This window comes from Leptonychotes weddellii, chromosome 10 (assembly GCF_054177405.1).
Source record: "Leptonychotes weddellii isolate Sample4059 chromosome 10, ASM5417740v2, whole genome shotgun sequence".
NCBI classification, from domain to species: Eukaryota; Metazoa; Chordata; class Mammalia; order Carnivora; family Phocidae; genus Leptonychotes; species Leptonychotes weddellii.
In genome coordinates this window covers 34,042,964-34,050,106 of record NC_138378.1, presented here as the reverse complement: position 1 = coordinate 34,050,106, position 7,143 = coordinate 34,042,964, and the positions used below count along the sequence as shown (strand labels likewise).

Below are 7,143 nucleotides of genomic sequence, written 5' to 3'. Positions count from 1 at the left end.
TCTGTTTGACTTATTTCACTCAACATAATACCCTCCAGTTCCATCCACGTTGTTGCAAATGACAAGATCTCATTCCTTTTGATGGCTGCATAATATTCCATTGTATATATATACCACATCTTCTTTATCCATTCATCTGTCGATGTCATCTGAACTCTTATGTCTTTTGATTGTACTATTCTCTCATAGATTTCATCTGGTATTCTTGGTCTGTTTCTTTTGCAGACAAGCTTATTTGACTGGAATATTTGGAGAAAATAAGAGAAATTAACAAGTCAGAACACCTTGCAAATATTGTTGAAGAGAATCTTGTAGTCTATTATGACAGGATTTTATTATTGTTACTTTTTTTTTCTTACTAAAAACTGTTGCAAGGCAGTGAAGAGTAGTTTTAGTAGTCTTAAAACTTTTTTATTATGGGAAATTTTAAGTATATACAAAAGTAAAGAGAATAATACAATGAATCTTCACATACCCATAACCCCGCTTCAAGAAAACTCATGGCCAATCTTATTTCATCTTATATTCTCATGTACTTTCTCTCTCTCAGATTATTTTGAAGCAAATCCATGACATCATATCATTTCACTTGTAAATTGTTTCTTTCAGTTTGTATCTCAGAAAAGGCTCAATTAAAAAAATTAAACATATGCTTACTGTATTTGAGTATAAAACAGATTTGAGAAGTAAAAACCAGAGAGTTTCTGGGTGTAAGAATGATTAGGGATTGCAGTGGAGGCTATTACGTGTTCACCCCAAATTTTTCTTCTTCTTGTTGGACATACCAGTGGACTACATTTCCCAATATCCTCTGGATTTAGATTCAGTCACATGACTGAATTCTGGCCAATAGAATGTGGAAGTTATGTGTGCCACTTCCATGTCTAGCCCATAAAAGTCTCCTATGCATGATCCTTTCTCTTTTTCCTTGCCCACTGGATGAATGTGTCTGCCCAGGGTGACCTTAGAATAATAATCAGCCTGGATCCCTGGAGCAGAGCCCTTACCCCACCCCTAACTGTGCCCTAACTGGCTGGGCTTTTGTGTGGCTGAAAAATAAACTTGAAAAAAATGTGTTAAACCGCTAAAATTTGGGGGTTTGTTACAGGAGTTTTCACTACCTTCATTAATAAAGGGGGAGGGGTGGCAAATCTTTCCTTTTGAGGGCCAGATAGCAGACTTTTTTGTCTGTGGGCTTTATGGTTTCTGTCGCAACTACTCAAACCCCCTGTTCTAGTAGGAGAGCAGCCAAAGAAAATCCATGAACAAATGGGTGTGGCTGTGTTTTCATGAAACTTTGTGTACAGACAGCTGGACCACATGACTTAGTTTGCTAGTCCCTGTTCTGAGAGATTGGCACACCTTACCACCTCCTTTCAGGTGCCGTAGATGAAGAAATCATAGCAAAGTGGGGGCAGATGGATTCCACTAACCATCTGTGTCACCTCTTGGGCGAGTTACTGTACTTCTCTGAGTCTCCGTTTCCCTCATCTGTAAATTGGAGCTAAGAATGGCTGCTCTAGGGCTGTTGTGAAGTTCAACTATCACTTCCACAGCAGGGCAAGCTGAGTAGTCCCCGGTCTTTCTCTCTCCTAGATGAAGGACACCATATTGTGTCCATGAGGACAGAGAGCTTCTCTGTGTTCCTCACTTCCAAATTTACATAGTAGATACTCCATAAATATTTGTTCAATGGATGCAACTTTTAGAAAACTGTTGAAAATTATAGCTGAAAGGATCTGAGATGAACTCTAAGCCCTCAGGGAAACACAAACAAACAAAAAGCCCAAAGTGTTGTTCCATTAGAGTCCTTTGAAGTATGAAGGGGTCACAGTGCTCAAAAGTGAGAAAATCACCACCCCCAGAGGCTGAGAGGCACTCCCAGGAGCTCCACCCCCCTGAAGCAACAGCTAGGCTTATGGGACACCTGGACCTCTGGCGACGTTCTGCTTCCTGACGCTCCAACACACACACACAAAACGTGTGAAGAGGGGATGCTTGTGGCACTCTCCATTTCATCCTAAGAGCCCCTAAATGTACAAAGAACCTGCGACCACTGAGTGCATGACCTTTGGAGGAGGCCCAGAAACTGCATTCCTGAGTGAGGGTTGTCCTTCTCAGGCATGAGCTAGAGCTGTGGGGGAGATTGGATTGGCTTTTTGAAAAGGTTTATGATGGTTCTTCCTTATGAGGCAGGGTCCTTTCCTACATTTCTAGCGTGATATTAAAGTATGAAGTCCTGAAGTCCAGGACTTCATACTTTAGGGAGCTGGTGTAGCTCTCATCTGTATTTTAAAAAGACCCCTTTATTGCCTTTGCTTTGCTATAATTATTTCTGTGCAAATTCTGGGAAGCAAAATAAAATTTCAGGGACATGTTATAGCTGGAAGAGAAAAGGGCTTCATATATAAGGTTATATATATATGATATAAGTTTTTTTTTTTTTTTAATTTCTGACAATCTCTAGGCAGAAAGTGAGAGAGCTGTTCACTCAGAGTTGAATCTCAGAGTCTGGATATTGGAAGGGGAGCTTAGAATTCCGTATGCAGCTTCCTTTTCTAGACAAGGAAACTGAGGTCCAGAGAATTAAGTAGACATTTTCAATATTGCAAAGGGACTTGGTGGAAGTATTAGGTTTCCCAGCTTTAAGACCAATGTTCTGTTTTTCAAAGGAAAATTTTAAAAATGAAAGTATGATATACACATAGAAGAGAGTACATATCCTATGTGTATAGCTCAGTGGAATTTTTACTACCCAGATCAAGAAACAGTCTGTTACCAGCGCCCCAGAGGCCAGTTACCCAAATGTTACTAATATTCTGACTTGGATCACAGTACATTTGAATTGCCTTTAAAGCATTAATACAAATTGAATTTTACAGTATGTTTTCTTCGGGATCTGGCTTCTTATGCTATTTTCTATCCCTCTCCTCAACTTTTTATTTTGAAAAATTTCAAATGTCTAGAAAAGTTACATGTATAATTGAATGACACCCAGACATCCATGTGGTAGATTGCACAAATGATCACAGTTTTTCCTCTCACTGTACCCAGACCCTTCACAACGTGACTTTGTGGCTTCTCCCATCACAATGTGGAGGCATCTCCCCTTGACTGTGCTGGCCTTGTGATTGGCTTTGACTAACAAAAGGCAACACCCAGAGGTTGTGCCTGGTTTGCCGGTTGTGCCTCAAGAAGCCTCATGCGCTTCCTTTCTCTTTGTGTCTGTCTTGGAGCTTTGCCACTGCCATGTGAAAAAGCCAGGATTAGCCTGCTGCAGGAAAAGAGACAGGGTCCTAGTCACCCCAGCCAACACCCAGCCTATCCCCAGGAGCAGAGCCACCTCACCGACCTGTCATTGATCACACACACACGTAAGGGGACCCAACAGAGATGACAGGAAGCATGCAGTTGAGCCCAGCCTAAATAGAATAATGAACTAAATAAGTAGTTGCTGTTATATAGGGGGTTTGTCACACAGAAAAAGCTGTTCGATATAACCCTTTGCCCCAAATATGTTAGCATATATCTCCTAAGAATGAAGAGATTCTGCTACATCATCACAGTATAATTTTGTTCAGGACATCAACCATTGATACAATCATCTTATCTAATTTAAAATCCTATTCGACATTTTCTTACTGTCCCTACAATATCATTTATAGTTATTTTATTTTTCTATCCAGGATTCAGATGAGAATTGCTCACTGCATTTCATTGCCATTGTCATGTCTCTTTACATCTGTCTTCAATAGCCCCCACGCCCCCTTTTCTTTTGGTCTTTCATGTCATTAACACGTTTAAAGAGCTTAGACCAATTGACTTGGCCAAATGACCTTCAGTTTATACTTGTCTGATTGGGGTTCTCCAAGATTAATTTCAGATTATGCACTTTAGGCAGGAAAACTACCTGGATGATGTTGTGTTCTTAGTGGATTACATCACAGGGGACATGAAGCCCATTTGCCCAGTTGTTTTGGAATCTCTTTCAAGATGCAAAATCTTGAATCATTTTTGTGAAGTTAAGTGAGAGGAATTCTTGACTGAGGATATGTTGGTGGGTTATATTTTTTAATGTGGAAAGAGAGAAAACACAAGTTTATCTGATTTCCCAGGAATCTATGCCATTTAGTTCTAAATTGTTTGTCAACCTTGTTCAGTCCCCACAGGGCAGTGAACTGTGATCATATTAGAGGGTGACTTTCCTATATAAATCAGTTATTTTTTGTTTGGTCTAATAAGAAGTCATTATCAATTCATTCTTAATCATCTCACCTCAAACTTTTTTTGGGGGGGTAGCAAACCAGACGTTGTGTAAAACAAAAGAGAAGTACATTTGTTATTAATTATAATTGACTTCAGTGATTTAAAAATAATAAATACATTAACTTTGTGTCACTTTTTTTTTTCAAATGCGAAGAATCTAAATATACCTAGAGAGGTTAAAAAGAGCTCAGTCAAATGAAGAAAAAAACCAACAGGCTAGAAACGCCCTCTCTTTTTTTTAACAACTGAAGAGTTTTGGAAATCTTTTCAACAGCTTCTGGTGGAGTTATATCTGAAAGAAAGCTAAAACTGGTAAATTTGCATTTAGAAAGGAATAAGACAGCAGTTCCTCAGCAGAGAAAGAGTAAACTGACACCTTTAAGATGCCACATCAGAGATGTCTCCACACAAAACAGCTTTAAGATGTGCTTCTCACATCTTTACTAATAAACACAAGATCTCATCACCAATGCTTATGGCAAGGATTTCACAATGTTTGGGGGTGTAGTGCCTCATTTGTGAGCCAGATGTGTCTAAACTGAAATCTGAATATTCTCATTTGGTAAACTCTAAACAGGATGATGAAAGTTGGATGAGAAATAGCCCCTTGGAAGAATAAGCATGAAAGAGCTTGTTTACACATTTTTGGAGCTCAAATTTGGGATGGTTGTTATTTTACAAAGGTCGGGATTTTCCTTTATTTACCTGGTGTCTAACTTAATTCTGAAATTGTAGTTGTTTTATCCATAAGTGATGAACAGAAAGTAGTGTTTTGGAATAAAGATTTTATTTGTTGGGGATATGAAAACCAAATAATACTTTAAAGGGATGTTTTGGTTACTCACAAAGCCTGAAGGATAAACTGTTCTCACACTTCCGTGTGTGTGTGTGTGTGTGTGTGTGAGTAAACAATATGCGATGGTGATATCAGGCACATCAATATTGAAAAATTTCCTATACATGTATTAGTCAGGGCAAGTAACATCAGCAGCTATAACAAATACTCCCCCCCAAAGCTCAATGACTTAACACAATAAAAATGATTGCTTGCTTGTACCACAATACTGTGGTATTAAACAGCAGCCTTCCTTTGAGTAAAAATATTTACTATAAATTGAATGATAAATAAGAAATATTAGGTTATCTTTCAAAATATAGGAAACCTATATGTCATTATAAAAGAGTTCACTTCTGCAACATAATGCACAGTTACAACATGCTAAATTACAATATTAATTTTCTAGGCACTTTGTATGATTTGGTGCTTCTATTATATCAATGAAGTACTAAGATATTGCCTTTCTCCTTGCTCCTTTCTCTCTTTGTGTCTCTACTTTTCCTGATTACTGTACAACTGGATAAGATTAATGAGAAACTGGATTCATGGGATAGTCCAGGCAGAACCACGTAGGAAAATGTTGGCTTGGCCTGACCATATCGATCCTGATTCGTTAGCAGGTATGATAGGGGTAAGATTTTATATATCATTTAGGTTAAGTAAATATAATAAATTTTTAAAAAGCATTGCAAAAATGTAATATAAGATTTATAATATAAGATTTTACTAATGAGCAGAAGATTTGTTACTTTTAATTTTTTATTAAGCATTTTTGTAACTAAGAGTAATACATTTTCATTGTTGAGAATGTGGAAAATTATAAAAAAGGAAAATCGATTATATATATTTCTATCACCTAAGGATGATCACTATTTGCCTTCTGATATAGTTCTTTCCTGTTTATACAACCACATACACACACCAAATATATACATACATATGTACATGCAAATACATAGCCTATATGCCTGTTTCGATGTTTTTATATAGTTTGGGGACACAAGTGAAACCATGTTTCATATGGCCATTAAAACTCATACAAAAGAAAACTTTTTATGACTACAGCATATTATCTTGTATGAAAATACCAGAATGTATTTAGCTATTCTTGGATACTTATGTTGCAAAAATATCACTTAAAATATCACTGAGATACACCCAGCAAAATCACAGAAAAATATGTGTGAGAATATTTATAGCAGCTTTATTCCTAATAGTCCACAGCTGGAAACAATCCAAATGCCTATCAGTTTTAGAATGGATAAAAAATATTCAATATGGCCATACAATGGAATATTAATCATCAATGGAAAAGAACTGATGGCTGGCAGCTGCATGTAACAATACAGATGATTTTCACAGACATAATGTTTAATGGAAAAATAGATACCAAAGAACACATTCTCTATGATTCTATTTATATGAAATTCAAGAATAGGTACAACTGATCCAAGGGGCTGGGAGATTAGAATAGTGCCTTGGGCAAGGTGTAGACAGAGATGGGGCATGAGGAGAACTCTAGGGTACTAGAGGTGGTCTATATTTTGGTCTGGTAATTACATACTACATTAATATGTAAAAATTAATTGAACAGTACACTTCAGATTTGTGCACTTTATAAGTTACCTCAAAAAGCAAAAATAAGAATAAAAATATACTGTGATACATCTTTGAAGACAGGTTTTGACTAAATTTCTTATAAATTCCTCAGTATAATCTTATATGTTCTAAAAATGCTATTTTGAAGCAAATAGCATATTATTTTGTAAAAACCTAGGATCTCCTTTTCTGTTACGGTACTCTTATAAGCTAGATAGAGGATAGCATTTTTTTTTTTATTCTTATGTTAATCCCCATACATTACATCATTAGTTCTAGATGAAGTGTTCCATGATTCATTGTTCATGCACAACACCCAGTGCTCCATGCAGAATGTGCCCTCCTCAATACCCACCACCAGGCCAACCCATCCTCCCACCCCCCTCCCCTCTAGAACCCTCAGTTTGTTTTTCAGAGTCCATCGTCTCTCATGGTTCGTC

At 37.2% G+C, this 7,143-nt stretch overlaps 1 long non-coding RNA gene across 1 annotated transcript in view; it reads left to right on the top strand.

Moving 5' to 3' along the window:
• Window positions 1–7,143, top strand: part of LOC145723841 (uncharacterized) — a 40,187-nt gene that overhangs the window by 4,095 nt on the left and 28,949 nt on the right. Inside the window, exon 2 of the long non-coding RNA XR_014149168.1 lies at window positions 5,630–5,724. This is a non-coding gene — a long non-coding RNA (uncharacterized LOC145723841). The remainder of the gene's footprint in view (window positions 1–5,629; window positions 5,725–7,143) is intronic.